The sequence below is a fragment of the Mastomys coucha genome, unplaced genomic scaffold, assembly GCF_008632895.1.
Source record: "Mastomys coucha isolate ucsf_1 unplaced genomic scaffold, UCSF_Mcou_1 pScaffold21, whole genome shotgun sequence".
NCBI classification, from domain to species: domain Eukaryota; kingdom Metazoa; phylum Chordata; class Mammalia; order Rodentia; family Muridae; genus Mastomys; species Mastomys coucha.
The window spans coordinates 42,000,798-42,022,078 of NW_022196904.1; the positions used below are offsets into that span (position 1 = coordinate 42,000,798).

General features: G+C 38.7%; 1 pseudogene; it reads right to left on the reverse strand.

Moving 5' to 3' along the window:
• Positions 1 to 19,489: 19,489 nt before the first annotated feature.
• On the reverse strand, positions 19,490 to 20,067 carry LOC116100529 (annotated as a pseudogene).
• Positions 20,068 to 21,281: the final 1,214 nt, after the last annotated feature.

The window sequence follows — 21,281 nt, forward strand, 5'->3', positions numbered from 1 at the left end:
TAGATCTTTAAGAATTTTGTACAGTGAATTTTTACCATATTCACCCTCTTCTCAGCTGCTCCTAGATCCACCTCCACCTTCCTACTTACCTCACTCAGTTTTATGTTTCTTTTCTTCCTTCCACAAAGCCCAAATTGACTTACCCATATAATCTTGATTGTGTGGACTTTCACACACCAGTGGCAACACTCTTAAAGAAAAATGGCTGTCCCTTTTGAAGTGGCTATTGCTTGGCAATATCTCCTTAGCTAGGGACAGGACTTCTTACCAGCTCCTTTCTCAGAGCTGGGATTGATCTGCGTTGAGTTTGCAAGGGGCTTGTGCATGTGCTCACAAGTGATATGTTCATATGTGCTGTTTATTGCCATACAGTATCTGGAAGGTGCTATTTCTATCTTATCATTCACCACCTCTGGCTCTTATATCTTCCTGCCTCCTCTTGTGCACTGACTCCTGAGCCTTGGAAAAGAGGAAAGGGGTATATTATACATGTTTCATTTATGGCTGCACATTCCACACTTTCCCTGCATTTCAGCCAGTCATGGGTCTTTCTTTTGGTCATCAACTACACCAAACAGAACCTTCTCTTATTTATATTGAGATATGCATTGATCTATGGGTGTAACAATTACAGGTTTGCACATAAGGCTAAAGCTTGCAGAGCAGGTCTATTCTTAGTGTTAATTTTTATACTATTTTTGTAATAGCTGCAGAAACTTACATACCCCACTGTCCTACAAAAGATTTCTTTCTCTCATATTCTCAGGAACACTTGTGATCAATTCTCTTTTTTATAAGAGCCAATCTAACAGGTGTAAATTTTCTCATGGGGCTTGTAAACATGTCTCCATAGTGATCAGTGATGAAGAGAGCATGATCATAACTACTTGGTATGGTCATTTTCCTTGGAAAATACCTATTTGGTTCCTTTGTCTATTTTTTCTTTTGTTATTATATGATTCTGTTTTGCAGGTAAGGTATTCAAGTCTTATCAATAGATGCTTTGAAAATTTCTTCCATCAATCTGTAGGTTACCCTTTTATTTTATAGTTTCTTTATTGGATAATACAATATCAATTGTTAATTTCTGTATTTCTTGTCTGTCTCCTGGTTCATAGCGAGTATACCATTGACAAAGTCAATGTAAAAAAGAAAAAATCCTATGTTTTCTTCTTGGAGTTTGAAAGTTCCAAGCCTTTAACCTCTTTTAGTCTATTAAGTCTTTAACTCACGTCTCATATTCATGTGTATGTGTGTATGATGTCTATAGCCTGCATTCTTAAATGTGCTGTCAACACTTCACAGACTTTCCCTGATAATATTTATTGAAGAGTTTATCCTTTCTTCTACTTCTTATCAAATGTTTCTATTCAGGGACACATTCCTCCATGTTCTCTGCTACATGCAGTGTTGTGTTGTTGTTTACATTTTTTATGTGCTTTGATGTTTTGCCTGGATGTATATCTGAAGGTGTCAGATCCCTTGGATTTGGAGCTACAGACAGTTGTGAACTGCTATGTGGTACTGAGAATTGAACCCAGGTCCTCTGGAAGACCAGCCAGTGCTATTAACCACAGAACAATCTCTCTAACTCCAACATGCAATGATTCTTTTGTTTGTTTTAAGGTCAGTATCATACTTTATTTGTTAGCAGAGCTTTAAAATACAATGGGAGAACATGATATATCCTTCTCTGTTTTCTGTTTCATGAGCTCTCTGTCTAATGGGGCATCTGTGGCCCTAAACAAGTTTTAGGACTTCCATTCCTGTAGATGATCACTAGAAATGTGCTGAGAGGTTGTGTTAAACTTGTAGACAGCTTTGTGTACTCTGTATTCTTCTTTGGAAGCCTTGATTCTTACTGGTTATCTCTTTATTAATCTGTGTCTCCTTCAGTTGGTTTCACCACTTCCTTACTTTCAGCAGACTGACCTTTCACCTGCTTTGCTAAATTTAATCCTAATCCTTTCATGATTCTCGATACTATCACAACAAAGTTTTAACAAGAAATCTCCTTTCCTGTTATCTTGTAGTTAGTTTATATAAATCAATTGATTTCATGTTGGTTTTTATCTACAACTTCACCAAACTTAGGAGTTCTGACACTTTTTGGTGGTGTCTTCTGAGAACAAATAAACAAAATAATCAGTCTTCCAAAAGGCAGTATTTTGAAAAGAAAATGAAAAAAAAATAAATGCTAGTCAATAGCAGTAACCTTATTCATGGGTTTTTAATTGAGATCAAAGGAAGCTGAGATATGGCCTCTATGCGACCTTGGATGCCACAATTTATTTTTCTGTGATTATAGCTGTAGAATGATGGTGAAACCCTTGGCCCCTTGGTTGAAGAAACTTTACAGATTTACTGAGTTGATAAAATATTGTAGTTAACCAAAAGCAGATGAGCCAAAAACTGTTACTAGAATATTCTACATAATACTTTGCATGAGGAAATTTAATGTTTTAGCAACACATATAGGTTTCCATGTGTATAAAAATTAATCGAATAACAATAAGATTATTATATCATTTTCAGGAAAGATCCCTCTTTCTCTGAGATGATGGACTAGCCATACACTGCTTACAAGCTCAAGAACTGATTAATTCCCCTTCCCCACTCTTCTTTTTTCATTCAGTCAAGGCCATTTACTTTCTTAACTATGATGAGCCTCAGGTGAATTAGCCTCAGTCACTTTAGTGGTATGTCCCATGGTCTCTCTTTCTCTCATGTTTACCACAGTGATACTCTGTAAAGAATATTCTAGTTCACATGGTTGTTTAATTTGACCTCAGATACCTCCTTGAGGTTTTTTTTTTTACTTCCCCCATTTATAATTCATGCATTATCCCAAGGACTATGTGATTCAAAAAAAATGACAAAAATTTTGTATTCTTTTAAGTTGCTCAGGGAATGCTGAGAGAGCTCCAGAAGCTTAGAAAAGTAGGACAGATCCTTTACTTGAGTAAATACCTGAGAATAAAAGAAAATTACAGAAATTCCTCAACAATAAGCTCTCCAAAGCCACACCCTGATTTTCCCTCTCAGTCTATAGAGATCCCCTAAACCATAGTCCCAAAACTGAGATGGTGTTAGTAAAGAGATGTAAAGCAGCATCTACTTTCTCTTGCAAGCTTCTAAGGAAAAACTGTAGCAAGACTCTGCCAGAGTTGACTTTGAGGAAGCAGCGAATTTATTAGACTTCCTTGCAAAGCCAAATTTAAGTTAGGGTTTGCTTACAGAGGTGTAGGCACTTCTCATCCAACTGGTAGCACCTGAAAATCTTTACCCAGCCTGGATGGGGACTATCCTAGTGGCTGCTTAGATGGAGCTCATGCTCTATTTATCCCTACCTCCAATACTCTAACCCCAACCCCATGCCATACTCAGCATTGATGGATAGTAGAGGGCATCTGGATACACAGGCAAGAATCCTCTGTCCTACTCTGTACTTCTATTCCAGGGTGTAAACCATCAACTAGCCTGGCTGGCATGGTCTTTTGAAAATGACCACAGCTGAAGTCTCTTGCTTGGCTTGAAGGACAGTAACCCAGAACAGATGTCACGACATGTTATAACAAACTGTGACCATGATCATTGAAAAGGGTTTTGTTTACTACTATTCTCTGACCAGTTTGATACCCCATATTGTCTCAGATTTCTATTTTTATTGTTATGCAAAGTAAGATCAACACTATAACTGAACACAATGAACCTTTGTATGTAGTGTTGGTATCCTTTTGGTAACTGAGTCTTTCTATTGAGAAGCACACCAGACCAAGGGGAATCTTGAAGGACACAAAAGATGACACACAGAAGCTCCTTAGCTTTTGGGCATAACATACTAAGGCAGGGCTCACAGAACACCACATATTCAATGTAGTTCTTCCCATTTGTCTACCTTTCCAGGTTGCTTGGAATTCCCAGTCTATTTCTGAGGTCATCTTTCAACAATCTACTCTTTAAAAGCCTTTCACTGCGCTTTGTTATATTTGATCCTTCTTAACTGAGTAGGAAATGAGAGTACTTGTTGACCAAGAAACCTACTCAACCTTAGAGGTAGAACATGAACTTGTCTGTGAATCAAGTAGTTCATTCCAGAAATCAAAGCAACCATATCTAAATCAGAGCAGGGTATGGAATCCATTTGAGAACACAGTGATTTGATGGTAGCTAGCTCTCATGTGCTCCCTCTGAAATAATTGATAATGTAATCTCACTTGAAAGTAAAGAAGCAGGTATTCTTTTTCATAATTTGTTGGAGTTCTTCCTTATGGCTGATATAGAAAGGAGACTTTTACCCATAATTAGACTCCACATCCTTGGCTCTTGTCCTTGAACATTTTGGGATTCATAGCCATGCCTCAATGTGCTCGATTTTGGTATCAGACCCATGGCAAAAGCATTCTACAACTAAAATTTCATCTTTTTGTTATCATAATGAGCATCTTTTGCATTGTGAGCTAAAGTAAAAGCATAATGGACATTCCTTATCTCAAAGATACATACAGTCTGAGTGCATTCTTGCAGAAAGCTATAACTAATTGGATGAGTGGCACAGATAAGAAAAAGGTAGAGAATGCATATATCCACCAGAGCCCTTTTGAATATTTAATTGTTTCAATCTGGAGGCATGCAATAATTCTTGTGAGAGCTACTGAGAATTTTCAGAATAATTGATACTATAAAACTACAGAAAGAAACAAATCTACTGTTTGATACATTTCTAATACCACAGTACAGTGGTCCTTTACCCTCATCTTCCTTCACCATTATGCTAACCTTAGATTATCCTTCCTGGCTTGCAAGTTCCCTGTTAGATTTCAAAACAAAAGACATCCATCCTTTGTTATACTATGATCAATATGAAAACATCACCTTCTCTGTTTCTCTATAGTCTCTTTACATCTGCCCATCTCAAAAAACATCTTCTGAATGGACTAGTTCAAAGACTCATTCACTGCATTCTTTCCCTTGACCTCATTCACCTTCCCTTGACCTTAGTTGCTTACAAGGCTCATGGGTACAAGGTTTTGTCTTCAATGGGAATTTCCTCACTGAACTCTAAATTAACAGATATAACACCAATTAAAAATACCTGCCAGGTTGCAGGAGCATGTGTTCCACTATGTTCATAGGTAGCCTTGTTTGTGATAGCCAGAAGATGGAAATAATCCAGATATCCCAAGACAGAAGAATTGATAGAGAAAATGTTGTTCATTTACGCAATAGAATACTATTAAGAACGTGGACATCCTGAGTTTTTCAGGCAAATAAATGAAACTAGAAAATATCCTAAGTGAGGTAACTCAGACCCAAAGGACATGCATGGTATGTTGTTCACTCTGAGGTCTCCAAAGGCACATCTTGCCTTTGTGCTTTTTATTTTGAATTTTTTGCAGACTGACATCAAAGGTCAGTCCACTGCAGGACAACCTTAGCCAAAAAACCAAAAAGTACTGTCCACAGAACTCAAAAATGTCAACAAGCTGAACTGCCCAAGTGAGGGCACCAAAGTCCCACTTGAGAGGGAGAAGAAAGCAATCACAAGGGGAGAGGTGAAGGAAACCGACCTGCAGTCTCTCTTCTTCTGTGGGTGCTCTCGAACTGAGGTAGTTGAGTTTCTGTGAAAATAAGCGGGGCGGGAGACAAAGAGCACGACACCAAGTAACTTTATCAAGGTGTCATTTTTACTAAGTGAACCAGGATATTTATAGCTAAGGCAGAACAATCCTTTGGCTTTTAGCATAGACGTGAGAACAGGGAAATAACATAGCAGTCTGTAAACAAAACCCCTTCAAGCAAGGGCTCCAGGCAGGAAAGAGGATTAGAGGTTCAGTTCCTTTTGAAGTCTGGGCTACCAGTTCTGTCTTTGATCTCTGGTGCTGTCTCCAGTCCTTCACACCTGATGCGCCTCCGGAACCCTGTTGCACCGGCCAGAGCAGCTCAGCAGGGACACTACAGGGAGGGAGGGAGGAACTTGGGAGAGAAAGGGGATGTGGGGGAGGAAGAGGGAAATATGATCTGGTATTGGGTGGGTGAAAAGGACTAAAGACCTAAGGGCAAGCAGAAAGAATGGGACCCAGCAACCTCTAGAGGTAGGAGGTTGTGGGGACCCTCCAGGATGTACCAGAGACCTGGGAGGTAAAAGATTCTCAGGACTCAAAGCAAGGGACCTTAGATGAAATGCCCTACAGTGGGGAGAGGGAACTTGTAGGCTCCACTTCCAGCAGAAAAACAGGGCATCAAGTGAGGGATAGGATTGCTATCCCACTATCACATAATTGTTCCTGTCTGATAGAACTGCACGGATGGAAATGTGGAGAAGCCTGAGGAAATGAAGGTCCAGAAACAGGCCTAAAGTGCAATCCTGCTCAAGGGGAGGCCCCAAGACTTGACACTATTACTGAGGCTATGGAACACTCACAAAGAGCCTATCATGACTGCTTTCCAAAAGACCCAACAAGCAGCTAAAAGAATCAGATGCAGATATTTGCACCCAATCAATGGACAGAAGCTGCTGACCCCTATGGTTGAATTAGGGAAAGCTGGAAGAAGCTGAGGAGGAGGGCGACCCTGTAGGAGGACCAGCAGTCTCAATTAACGTGGGTCCCAGAGATCTCTCAGACACTGGGCCACCAACCAGGAAGCATGCACCAGCTGATATGAGGCCCCTAACACATATACAGCAGAGGACTGCTGGGTCTAGGTTCAGACAGAGAAGATGCACCTAACTCTCAGGAGACTGGAGGCCCAGGGAGTTTAAAAGTGTGGTAGCGTGGAGGGGTAGGGGATGGGGACATCTTTGTGGAGACAGAGAGTGGGGAGGAGGTATGGGATATGGAACAGTCAGAGGGTGGACAGGGAGGGGAATAAAATCTGGAGTGTAAAAAAATTAAATAATAATAAGGAATATTAAAAAAAAATACCTGCTTTAATCCCTAACCGACCATACAGATACCAAACTCCAAGCCGTCCCTCTATAAATTATTCTGTTATCATTTCTAGCTAACTCCATTTTCTATCTATGAAAGAAAAGAGCTTAGAATCTTTTAGTTCATTTGTTTTAAAACAATCACAGATACTGTCTCCAATGTTTCATTAGAGTTTTTTGGGTCTCCCTATAGAATATATCTAAAATCCACACCTTGCTCCATAGATGCCCATTGATACTACTGTGATTCAAGCAAACATTTTCTCTTTCCTGTTTTATGACAGCTGGGTTTCTTGATGATCCTTATCATTCCCCCAACTCGGCAATTTCTAGATTTCTAGTACTTTTTTTCCATGAAATATTCCCCTTCAATTTTCTGCTTCAAAATTCTTTGTGCAGGTGTGTGTGTGTGTGTGTGTGTGTGTGTGTGTGTGTGTGTGTATGTGTGCATGAGTGCAGCTATCTGTCTGTGCAGGTATACACATACATGTTCATGTATACATGTGGAAACCAGACATCTTCATTCCTAACTTCTTCAATCATTCTTCATCTTATATATTGAGACAAGACTTGTCTCTGAACCTGGAGTTAACTGGTCCCACTAGACCAGTGGTTCTCAACCTCCCAAATACTGAGATAGTTTAATATAGTTCCTCATGTCATGGTGATCCCCAACTATAAAATTATTTTTTGTTGCTATTTCATAACTCTAAGTTGGCTACTATTATGAATCATAATGAAATCTCTATGTTTTCTGATAGTCTTAGGCAAGTCCAGCGAAAGGGTCATTTGCCTCTAAGGAGGTTTTTGACCCACAAGTTGGGAACCACTGCACTAGACAAACTGGCCATCAAGACCTTTGTCTACCCCACAGCGCAGGCACTACAATTAGTACTATCATGTCCGACTTCTTATATGGTGTTGGTGATATAAATTAAGAACCTCATGTTTGCATGGAAAGAACTCTACTCATAGAGCCTTCTACCCTCTACCCAACCATTGCTTAAATGTCTTAATGAAGGGTTATCATATAAAATACTTCATCTGGTACTCACAGCACCAAATTGCAATGAGACGTATTTATAATCTCAAATTTATCTCTTTTTTAGCTATTGTGTTCTGACTCTATCAAAGAGGTGGGTCTCTAAAAGAAGAAAGCATTAATAGGAATGTTTCTTGCCTAAAAACTATGCATAGAATAGATTTTCAACAATATTTGGCTAAGTGAATGGATGTGAACAACAAATCAAATGCAGCCACATATTGCAGTGGTTGAAATGGGAAATAACCCCCATAAGTACAGGTGTTTGAATATCTGGTCCCCAGCTGATGCTGCTGTTTGAGGAGGTTATAGAACTTTTAGGAGTCAGAACCTTGCTAGAGAAAGTGCTTCACTAACTTGTATAGATATGGTAAAGCATGTCCAACTTCCAGTTTACTCTCTCCACCTTCTGCCGGTACTTGAGAATGTGATTTCTCAACTTCCAAATCCAAACATCTACTGTCATGGCCCCATCACCATAATGGATTCTTGATCTGGAAATGTAAACCAAAGTCAACTTTTGCATGAGTTGCCTTGGACATGTGTCTTATCATTTCACCAGAAAGTTAATACACCCGTGATTAGTGTTAATAATTGTGTATCTTTGAAACAAGTCTGGATTATGATCCTGTCAGATATCTGGTTAATTAATAAAGATTTGGTGATGTATTCTGAACTTTCTTTTGGTTCTATTATTGGGATCACAAAAACTCAGAGTATGGAAGAAAGATTTTGACATGGACAAAATAACTCTATATGTATGTTATAATTCTATCTCAGTTCAAGTGCAAGAGTGGTTGGAGCTATTCTCCTTAAAAGGTAAAATACCTTCTGGTATAGTATTATTCCCACAGTAAATTTGAACTCTATAAGACCTAGATTTGATTACATCCTCAGCAATCTAAGCTCTTTGCATAGTAGTTTGCTCAAGCTTTTATGACCAAACACATGCACAAGCCACTTTCAAAAACAGGTTTATTCCTTTAAACATTGAAATTGGAAGTCCAACATCAAGGTGCTTGCCCATCAGGTTTCTAGTATGCCACTCTTCCTCACACAGCATGAAGAATCTTTCTTGCCTCTTCTTTTTATAAAAGCCACCTCAATATTCTACTCCATCCTCCACTACTGACTTCTACCAGCTCTTCATTTCTCAGGTACACCAATCCTAATTCCATCACATGCATGACTATGACTTCATTGGTGAGTTGGATGTTGGATGTACACTGTGATCCATGAGAGGTATGTTCTCAACACTTGAGAAAGGAAAATCATGAACAAGCGGTGGTGGCACATGCCTTTAATCCCAGCACTTGGGAGACAAAGGCAGGCAGATTTATGAGTTTGAGGCCAGCCTGGTCTACAGAGTGAGTTCCAGGACAGCCAGGGCTATACAGATAAACCCTGTCTGGAAAAACCAAAACCAAGCAACCAAACAAACAAGAAAACAAAAACAAAACAAAACAAAACAACAACAACAAAAAAAACCCAGGCAACTCACAATTTTATAGTCTGGCTTCCTCCAATCTCATTGTATGATTTTATCAACTTTTCTACAAACACCATCCAGTCTTTGCATACTTGATCACTCTCTTTTTGCTGAGGCACATAATACTTCTACCTTTACTATAATTCTCAGCTGGGAGTCCCTAACTTTGCAACTTCCTAAAACTAAACCATTCCCATTTCCTCCAAACTTGTTAGCTCTGTTATTTCTTATTCAGGTGAAAAATCCCCTGGTTAAGTTACTAAGATTTCCAGGATCCCTGTTGTAATTTGGGGACAGTCCCTGGGTAATTAAATCAGTTCACTGGAAGCAGAGAGTGTGTTTGTTTTTGCTGACTCTTTCTCCAACCTCAGCAGAATACCTGCCCATGGGTGTCCAGGAACTCTATGAAGGACTGTAAAGGTGAATACTCATGCCCTGCTCTCTGTGAGGACACAAAGATATCTGGTCAGCTAAAGCAAAGAGTGGGGTTAGTGAAGCTGAGTCTGCATGTTATTCATTATTGGATATAGTGTTCTTTTTATTCAACATTCATTCCTAAGGGTTTGGGGGACAGGGTAATTTGTATGTTCTTGAGCAAGTAGTTTATCTTCTGTGAGCCTCAGTCTTAATATACACTAAAATATCACCACATGAATTCTTAGTGGATATAATGAATATAAATGAGATGATGGATGTGGTTTAAAATAAGAGCAAGAATAATATAATATCCTCCATGCATTTGGAGCTATCAATGTGCCAAACATTGTTAAAGTAACTTTATCTATTTTTGCTTATTTAACCTTCTGAAAAATCTATTTACTAATGTAATAATAATTGCAATTCATTGAGTTCTTTATACAAGTCTAGGTTTGCCTAAATTATTTTCTTTGGTCTCTCCACCATTGAGAAGTAGGTATTAGAGTACTCTAGCTCTGCTAACAAGCAACCTGAGAATCCGAACACTTAAGAATTGGTTGATTTTACATGTATGTGTATGAGTGTTTTGTCTGCATGTATGTATGTTTACCTGTGCACTTCTGCTGTCCAAAGTCAGAAGAGGACAACAGATCTAGTAGAAAGAAGAGTTACAAACGGTCATGAACTGCCATGTGGGTACCAGAAACTGAAGCAGTGTCCATGGAAATGTATCCAGGACTTTTAACTGCTGAGCATCTCTACAGCTCTGATGATAGAAACTTTTTAAAGTTCACACTAGCTTTGCAACCACAAAAATTGCTTGTGAAAATAACTTTGTATTTCTATATTAATTTGGAAATGGAAAGAAGGAGAAAGGAATGAAGCAAGCAAGGGAAGAAGGAAGGAATGAAGAGAAAAAGCTAAATAGTATAAATGGAATTTATACTCATCTTTTGTTCTAGCCCTGTAAAACTCACACACACATGAGAAGACTCCATGCAAATTAAAGCCCTGGGTTCAATCTACAGAGTTCTTCATTTGTCTTACAACATCATATGAGTATTTTGAAACAAGGAAACTTTGTTCTTATTCACAGTGTCACATATATTGCTTAACATAATGCCAATTCCTAATAAGGTTTTCATAATACAACTGTTTAAGCTATCAGTTGAGACAGAGCTTAGACTAACCCAAGTCCTTCACCCAACAAAATGGGAGATCAGTTCAGGGCAATGTGCTTCAGATATGCCTAAGCTCAGCTAGAGTCTTGCTTTGTTAAATAGCATATTAATTAATAGCGATTTTCTGGTCACCTCTCCTCACTGTTTGCCTGACAAATTCACCCTGGATCAGGGAACCAGGCTTCAGGTTTTGAAGACTTCAAAGGGAGTAACATAAATTTATATCATTTCAAGGGATGATCCAGCTTCCTTGATGGCAGCATGATGCCATTCATGAAGTCCCCAAAGCAAAAATGTTCCTGCACCAAGCAAAATAAACAGTTATGTTTAGAGGAGGGGCAGAGTCAGTAAATCCCCAGCATGTAATTGCTTACAAAGAGACTGGAATGTTTACATAGAGGGAGACAAGCAAATAGGACTGCTTTGAAAAGGGTGAAGGGATTGGCTTTGTTTAAACATGAAAGCGAAAAGAGGAGATAGTTAATTAATGATCTTCAAGACACAGCTTTGTTCTTTGACCACAGCTGATAACAACCCCAGCTTCTTATCAGAACTTTAAGTGCATAATAGAGCAGAAAGGGTTACTGTAAGTTACAATATGTAAGTTTTAAGTCTTCCTGCAATTTGGACAAGATAGTTTTTAAACGTCTTCTTATGAAAAGCTTTAAAGAAAGACAGCATCATGTAGCCTGTGAAGATAAAAATATAGAATTGTTCAAAGGAAAGGCTCATCTCAGCACATCTCAGTAGCCCCACAATGTCCTGCCCTGATCTGAGATTAGGGCCTTTGATTTGTTTAAATCCTTGATGACATTTGCAGCATATCCATTCAATGGAAATGATTATCTACTGTTGGCAGGATTATTTTATTCGAAAAATCCCAGGTGACCCCTGAACTACTGAGTTTGGTCTAACATAAACTCAGATCTAGATTAGATCAGGAAAAAAATATCTGTTTGTCAAGGCAATCACGACAAGGATATTCAAAATATAAAACCTAGACTCGGGCATGAGTGGTGCATGCATAGCTGGATCTAGTGATTTTTAGACTTATGGAAAATTCTACCATCATATGACATTTATGCACTGCTGGCATATGATCTGGAAGTTTCTATCATCAGTCATCACATTTTAATGATGAAATCATTCTTAGGAATACATTAAATCTACAAATATCTCTGAAATGGTTTTTCTTTTAAATCATCTTCAAACTTTCTAGACTATAAAGATTGGGGGATGGAATTCATGACTCCATTTGGATTTGGATTTGAGGATGCCAGACAGGCTAATAGCATTATGCATTGGTTAGAGACTGATATTGAAGGAAACCACAAAGCTCTGAGCAGAATAGAAGCTTTGGGAGGGGAAATGTATCTCCCTATGCTGGTTTATGATGTCTGTAGCTGTTTGTATTATGAATGCTAATCATGTTCCCAAAATCTGTTTGAGGAAAATGTCTGCACTTAGTTTCTGGGAACCTGCCCCAAGTTGGTTCTTATTGGTAAATAAAGATGCCAACAGCCACTAGTTGGGTAGAGCAGACAGAGGCAGAATTTTAGGATTCTTAGGCTTAGTATATAGGAGGAGATACAGGATGTCAGAAGAGTGTGGAGGAGAGAAGAGATGCCATACCTGAGAAGAGTGCAGGATAGAGAGGCATGGCCGCCATGTAAAGGAACCAGAAGAACACAGCTCATAGCATGAGCCAGTTGGGCAGCCCTCTGGGTCCAGAGCAGCCAAGAGAGAACATAGAATAAATAAGTAATAACTTGGGATTAACATTGTGGAGGTTAGGCAGTGGCCCAGCTATTGAGTTGTTTAAGGCATATTAAAGTATAAAGGCTGTGTGTGTTTCATTCCAGAACTTAAACCATTGAGGCGGCTTGCAAACCTGTTGCTGGGAATTTATATTATTTATTTTAATAGACATCAATTACTTAATTTCCAGAGTTTTGAGAAATGGCTTTTAAATGCTCATTGATAAAATTTAACTTGTAAAACTTTTGAAATAATTTTACAATCTATGTAAATGTTCAAACTGGCAAGCTTGCTGAACTGAATTTAATACCTAGAACCCATGTAAAGGTATAGGGGATAACTTTCTCAATGAAGTTTTCCAGTGACCCCCACTGATGTGCCATAACATGTGTGATCATACCTATACTTCATGTATACATGCAATAATAATCAATCAACTTCTTGTGAGATGGGGCTAGAGAGATGGCTCAGCAGTTAAGAGCACTGACTCTTCTTAAGGACCTGGCTCAATACGAAGAACCCATATGGCAGTTCACAACTGTTTGTAATTCCAGCCCCAGGGGATTCAACCACTTCTTCCGGGTTTCTACTGCTTAGTATGCATGTGCTGCACAGTAACATGAAGACAAAACAGCATACACATAAAATAAAAATAAACATCTCTTTTTATTTCATGGTAAATATTTATGATTTATTATCTACTACTTTTTAGATTTTACTTCCCATTTCCTTCCGAATTATATATTTCCAAGTAGTATACATACAGTCTATACTATATGATAGTATATATTGGTTGGTTATGTGTTCTATCTTTCCAGGTACATTTGTAACTAGCTGCTCTGGTGGTTTGAGTGAGAATGTCCCCCATGGGCTCATATATTTGAATGTTTGGTTCCTAGGCAGTAAACTATTTAAGAAGGATTAGAAGATGTGACTTTGTTTTAGAAAGTGTGTCAATGTGGATGAGCTATGATTTTTCCAATGACCCATGCCATTGCCAGTTATCCCTCTCTCTGCCTTGTGCTTGTGGATCAAGTGCAAGCTCTCAGCCATGCCATGCCTGCCTGATGCCATGATCCCTGCCATGATAGTTACTGACTCTAAGCCACTAGAATCACATTAAGTGCTTTCTTTCAGTTGTCTTGGTCATCATGTTGTGTCGTGGCAACAGAAAAGTAACTCAGACAGCTACAGTACTTTGATTATAGGGAGAGGTAGGCTTTACAAGTCAAAGTTCCTTTGTCCTCCATAGACTCTACCACTATTGTAGTTATAAATCCACTTCTGACTATAGAGGCTACTAAAAAAAATCAATAACTTCCTGGAGAATAAAAACATATAACCAGTGTACACAGAGAAAAGCCACTAACTATAAAGGGCAAGGGAGTTATTTATTTATTTTATTTTTTGCAGTGGTAGGGATAACTGGAGACTCATAGTTGAGACTTGACTTACTGCTCCATCCCTCCCCACAATAGAAACAGTCTAGACAGGAAGCCTTTGAAGAGAACTTGTAAAATTTGTGATGGGCATGCTGAAGTGTAGCTCTTCACAGCTGATGGCTTTTGACAGGGGTGGGAACAGGGAAGAATTCTGTTTTCTTTAAGGGACAGGGCACTCAGAGTTTAACCATGCTCCAGTGAGTATATGGGCAACACAAAGTGGATTTGGTATTTCCTTCTCTTTGGGGGGAGGGAGGTCACAAGGGTTAAGGAATGGACCTGTGAAGATTGGGAAGTAAATGTGATCAGGTGCATTATGTAAAATTCCCAAATAATCAGTAAAAATATTAAGTTGGATAAAAAAGAAAGGCAAAGCTTCTAGTGATCTAATTAATTCTAAACCATTCTTAATGCCAAAATAGTCTCAAGTTCCCCAATAAAAAACTATGGGCTCTGTAGATGGAAAGTAAAAGATTTTCTGAAAACTTCTTTGTCCATGATATGTAATTTGATGATAATTCCCTTCTCCTGTGAGGGGCAAAGAATGAGTCAGCACTAGGGTGATTTCCTGTAAACTTTCTTCCCACCTTAATTTGTAAAATAAAGGCTAGGGCCAGTGATTGGGCAGTGAAAGGGGAGGTTGAGCTGAAAGTTGTTAAAAAGAAAGAGTGGTAGAGAGAGAGGACAGAGGAGGAGGTGGAAGGAAAGAGGAGCAGAAGCACGGGGTCTCATAGATGCAGAAGATGGTAGTGTAGTGGTAGATCTACCCAATCTATGTGCACAGCTTGTATTCATATTAATTGAATTGTGTTTTCATTCCTGGGACATATTTGGGTTGGAGATTTAATGCAACAAAGGGCTTCACAAATCCACTTACACTATGATCTCCTTGAATAGACAATTTCACTAGTTTGTTTGAAAACACACCAGGGATCAGGAAATTTCAGAGATGACCTGAATTGGGTTTGCTATGCAGGCTTGTTAAGAACAGGTCGGTAACTTCAAGCCTCCTATTCTGTTTACTTCAGTTTAAACTAGTGATTCCACACTGCACCTGGTTTGGGGGTGGGGCAGGGGGCAGGAGGGGGAGATTTCACAGGATAGAATCAGTAAGATGTAAGCATGAGAGTGCTTGGCCTACAAACATGTATTTAATGCTAATCCTTTTTTTTTTTTTTTTTTTTTTTTTTGCTAATTCTTACTAATTCTCGTGTTCCTAAATTTCTTCACTGATGTATAGAAGATTTACAGGCTAGGATTTCCCAACCATCCACTGGAAAAGGGAATGTGTATTTTAAAGTCATGTGTGCACCCTTACAAGCCAAAATTTATCTTTGATTTTTTTTTCAAAGCTCCAGAGACCGCCTGAAGTTGTATTTTGAGAAGAAGAAATTCTGGGGTTATCCCCTTTATAGTTAAAAGAGACTTTTGAATGTAATCTGTTCTTTCTACCATAGCTTGGGGCTTTCAACAGAAAGAAAGACCAGGAATATCGAATTCAAGTTTCTATGACCTACTCTTTTAGAATTAGCAACCTTTTGAACATTAGTTCAGATGTAGTGATTTCTAGCCCACTGTCATGATCTATCCTCAGGATCTAAATTTGTGGGGCGGAGTCAAACTTTCAAGATACTGAAGACTAATATGTGTTAGGCTAGAATATAAGCATCTATTTCTTGCCTTCGTTCATATGCCTACCACTGAAATAGAAACTATCCTTTTACCTTGATTACTAAGTAAAGAAGTTCACATATACCCAGCTGAGAGCTCCCATGGACTTCCCATAGCCTTTACAGGTGCAAATATTAGTCTTTCCTCTAAGTGAATAAATTAGATGTCGTATAAGCAGGGGGCATTGTAGATGATTAATGATGTCCATGTAAAAATATGAAAAAAAGGGAAGAAAAGATTGAAAATGAAAAATGAGGATGGATAAATAAATGACAGAGACAGGGGTGCAGTGTGTTTGTGGGGTGAGGTTGATTATGAAGGATGAGAGCCAATGGGAAAGAGAAATCCCTTAAGCATTGAACATCTACCCTGTACATACAGCCAAAACTGTGAGCACCAAAGTTGCAGTTTGGCTAGCCATCATTTTTGCTTTACTGAAAAAAAAAATCACAAACAAAAAAATTGTGACAAACTAAAGTCCTAAAATCTCCTCATTATTTACTTGGATTATGTTGTAGAGATTCAATGTGGCTCTCACATTCCTGTTTAAAATGACAGATTCCAAATTCTTTACCTCCTGACATTATAGAATGAAAGTTTTGAGCCAACCTTTTGTTTATTCCTACAGACTTTTCACTCTTTCCCAAGATACGTAGTTGAATGAATAAATCAATGAATACTTTTTTCTCTAATACATATAACTATTGTTAGATCTTGTCATGCTTTCAATGGTTGGAAAATGTTTGTTTTCCCTACTTGCAAGATGTTTTAGGTGTTGGCAGGGTAACAAGATGACTCAGTGTGCAAAAGAGCTTACTACACAAGCTTGATGACCTGATTGATTTTTATTCCTTTTGTGTAAATGTGGATGGAGAGAAATGACTCCCAAACTATTGTTCTCTGATGTTTACACATGTACAATGTCATGCATCCATCCAAATACACACATACACACACACACACACACACACATCACACACATACACAGAATTATGTCAAACTATACCCCTCTCTCTTTTTCTCTCTCCCTCTCTACCCCCCACAAACCTAATGCACTTGAAAACTAACGATGCTTGTTTTATGGGGAAGATGATTCAGCCTATAAAGAGCTAAGCATGTGTACATGAAGACACAAGTTCAGGTTCCCATTACTGATTTATAATCTGGACATGAGGCTGTACATTTTCTAATGTTGAGAAGGCAAAGACAGGTAGATCCCCAAGGATCATCAGTGAGATAGTCTATTTGAAAGGTTTAATGAAAGGCTATCTGAAAATAAAAAGATAGAGAAGAGACTGAGTAAAACAAACTTTCCTATTATCTCATTAACTGTTAATTTGACACAGCCTGAAATCATGGAACAAGAGTCTTCACTGGTGAACTGTCATATTAGACTAGTCTGTAGATAAGCTTGTGAAGGATTGTCTTCATTGTCAATTAATGTAGAAGAGCCCAGCTTACTGTAGGCAGCACCATTCCTAAGCAGGTGATCCTGTGCTAATATATATAATATATTATATGTAATATAATATATAATATATATATGGATAAATCTATAAGTGAATGAACCAGAGCCATCAATTAGCATTACTTCACAGTTTCTGCTTAAAGTTTTTGCCTTAAGTTCTTGCCTGTGAATGATAGACTGTAAACTAGAAGTGGAAGTCAAATAAATCCTTCTCTTTTGTAAGTTGTTTTGTGTCAGTGTTTTACTATAGCAACAGAGAAATAACTAGGGTACAGCCAGTGTCGATCTATCTCTGGTGGGCACAAAACTACACATAATGTGTGCACATACACCTGAACACATACACCAGACACAACTTTTACACATGTATATTCACAGACAGACAGACAGACAGATATGGATATAGATGAAATGTCATATGCACCCTTGCTCTTATCCCTTCTCCCTCTGTATGGTAGCAGTGTTACTTTTTGTCTTCCACTCTCTTGCTACCAGCCCTGAATTCTGTCTCTACTCCTTGGACCATCACCTATTTTAACACAGCAACAATTTTCCACATGTGACTTTGTAACATTTTTATCATTATTCTAAATGCTTAGCAAGTGATGAGTATCAACTACATACAGGATACAAATAGATAAATATGTGCTGTCACTATACTTTCAATTTATATCTAATCAGTTCATTAGTATGCAGTTTGTCCAAGTTTCACTCAAACTTGTATTTGTACTAAATTTTTTAAAGTAATAAATATCAATACATCTCTTTGTCCTATGAATACACTGAGGTTGATAGAGCTCTTAGCAATCTCTGTCTCATGACAGGAACAATTAGACCAAAGGTCAACACAAGGACTGGCATAATGCTTTCTTCATCAACAAGTAACAGGTATAGTTTCAGATGATCTTACTCTTCTTGAGAATTTTCTGGCAAAAGACAGAGAACAAAACTGTACTGACTGAATGAAAGATACTTGAAAATGACCCAGGGATACACTATGGATGAAATCTACCAAAGTCTCAACTCTGTCCCTAGGAAAGAAAGTGTTATTTATCTCACTCTCTGCTAGTCTTGGTAGATATACAAATAGTACCAGCATGTCCCCTGCAATATTTGGCATGCATTTCTGAGAATTATGTATCTCTCCTCTCAAACCTAAATTTTACTGGGTATCCTGTATTTTATCTACCTGTTCTTATCTGTCACCCCTACTTACTCATTCAGTTGTTACATGTGTGCAAATAGGCCAAGCAGAGCACTTCAGATATGTAATTGCATGATAGATAAAGAAAGGGCAGTGCAAATTTAATACATATGCAATCTAGGGTAAAGTGAGGGAAAGATTTTAGTTATTATGGAAGAAAAGAAGTTAAAAATGTATATATCATTATTCTAGTAATGCCAGTGACCAAAATCAAATAAAGAGTACCCAGTTAAACTGACTAGTTAAACAGAGACTAGAAATGGTTTCCAAGAAGCATTTTTTTAAAAAAAAAATGCAAGTTTTGGTTCATATAGAATACAAAGAATACATTCCATCACTGTGGTAGCTTTGATTTGATTATCAGAATACCACCTGGCCATCCTTGTATGGACTTCTCCCTGTTACTGAGATTTAAGGCCAAAAGCAGAAAACATTGGTAGTTTGGTGATATACATACTTGCAATACAAACATTGAAGATATAGGAGGTAGAGGCAAGAGGATTGTCAGTTTGAGGCCAGCCTGGGTTATGTAGTTATGTAGAGTTCTAACCAACCTGGCTACATAATAAAATCATGTGCATGGACATGCACATACACATACACATACACACACACACACCTAATCATATATATGTGTGTATATGTGTATATATGTGTGCATATGTATATATGTATATATATGAAATATGGTGGGCCTGCTTCCATTTTGCTGCTGTACTTTGGGGTAAGTGGAACAGTGTCACCAGACAGAAAAACTGGTAAAATCAAGCAGATAACCTACAAACACATATGTATATGTATATGTATGTATATGTATATGTATGTATATGTATATGTATGTATATATTATATGAAAGTCATCAAAGAAATAATAACTTTTTTTATATATATATAGAACAAACACCTTTATTACACTACGAATGAGGCTTATTTGCCTTTCCGGGCTTTGATCTTCCTCAGATAGAACTCCAGCTCCTTGCCTTCGAGTACATAGCTGTCTGCTCTGCCGCACTGGCCTGGTCTTGAGGCAATACAGGCGAGGAGCTTGCCCTGCTGGAACTGCTCCTCCAGGAGACTGCTGATTTTGGCATTCTTTTTCCTTTCGTCATACTTCTTTTGAATTTTCTTTGATCGTTTTTTGTTTAAAATCTCTTCCTCCTCAGGAGTCAGCTTGGCCCCCTTTTTGCGGTCCAGGGGCAGTGCATAGTGGGACTCGTACCACTGCCAGTACGATGTGCTGTCAATGAGCACAATACAGTTCTTCACCAGGGTCTTGGTGCGGACAAGCTCATTATTGGATGCATTGTAGACAACATCAATGATCCTCGTTTTTCGAGTACAACACTCAGAGCCCCAGGAAAAGTTCCCCACATCCAACCTCAGGGCACGGTACTTCTTGTGGTAGGGCTTTCTCTTACGCCCGGTCTTGCAGCGCTTGTGCCAGTTGTCCCGAGAGATGCCCATCGCTCGGTGCTGGCTGGAAAGAGGAAGCGCAAAGCTTCACGGTCCGGTTTCTAAAACCAATAATAACTTATTTTAATGTCAAAGAAGAAACAGTAAGTTAGAGATTGGGGTGCACAAGGGATGAATAGAGAGTAGTGTAGCAATCTAAAGCCACTTCCAGAAGAAAAATTGGAGGAACGAAATCCTAAGCATATATAAGATTTTAAGTTTAATCACCCTTAAATTTCCTAAACAGGATATATTTATGGAACATTTTGTCCACAGAGAATTTTAATACACACACACACACACACACACACATACAAAGGCACACACACACACTCACACACACACAGAGGGAAACTTCAAAGATGACAATTAGGTGGACTTCTGCTCTCCCTCCATCATTAACCAATGAACACATTTTGGAGGAATGGTCTAATGTGAAACTTAAGTCACCCAGGTAATGAACCACATCCACATATGAAGACCCATGCTTCTCCTATGTGCTGGGCAAGTGAACACCACAGTCTGATGTGGCTACCAGTCAGCATAGGCTCACTGAATCAGCCACCCCTCTCTTCCACTGTGAAGCAGGTCCATCAACCAACCTATAAGGCTCTGGAAATTGAAACCGTAACTTTAAGAAGAAACTGTCCCCTGGTTGGCAGTCATCTCTGTTGATTCTTCTTCTTACACTTTGGTTTCTGGCTGAAGTCTTACTTCCACACCCCACCCCATTTCTGTTTTCTATAGCTTACATTGAAAAGAAAACTCTGATGGCTGGTCAAAGACCTCAACAGGAGCTGAGTGTTAAAGAACATTAAACCTATTGCTGCTTACTCGTTGTAAAGAAAGACCTTCCCTTCACATCCCTTGTACTTAAGCAATTTTCCATTTGAGGAAAAGCTGTTACATGGCTCTTCCATTCTAGGCTGTTGTCTCTATTGTTACATGAAATGAAAAGTGTATGTGGGTTTTTTCCCTCTCTCTTTATAGGAGTGAACACTATGAGTTGACATCACTATAAGCAACTGTTTTGCATCTGAGGACACAAACAAAACTATTAACACACCTAACAGGCAGCAGGTTATTAGGTCTAGGCTGCAAGCAGCCAGAGCCTTTCATCTGTACTATGCTGTGCCTGCTTCCATGTGGCTGCTGTACTTCTCAGTCTAGGATAGGGGCCCCAGCCCTTGAGGGAGGCTGTGGTTCTCACGCTCCTGGGCACTCAG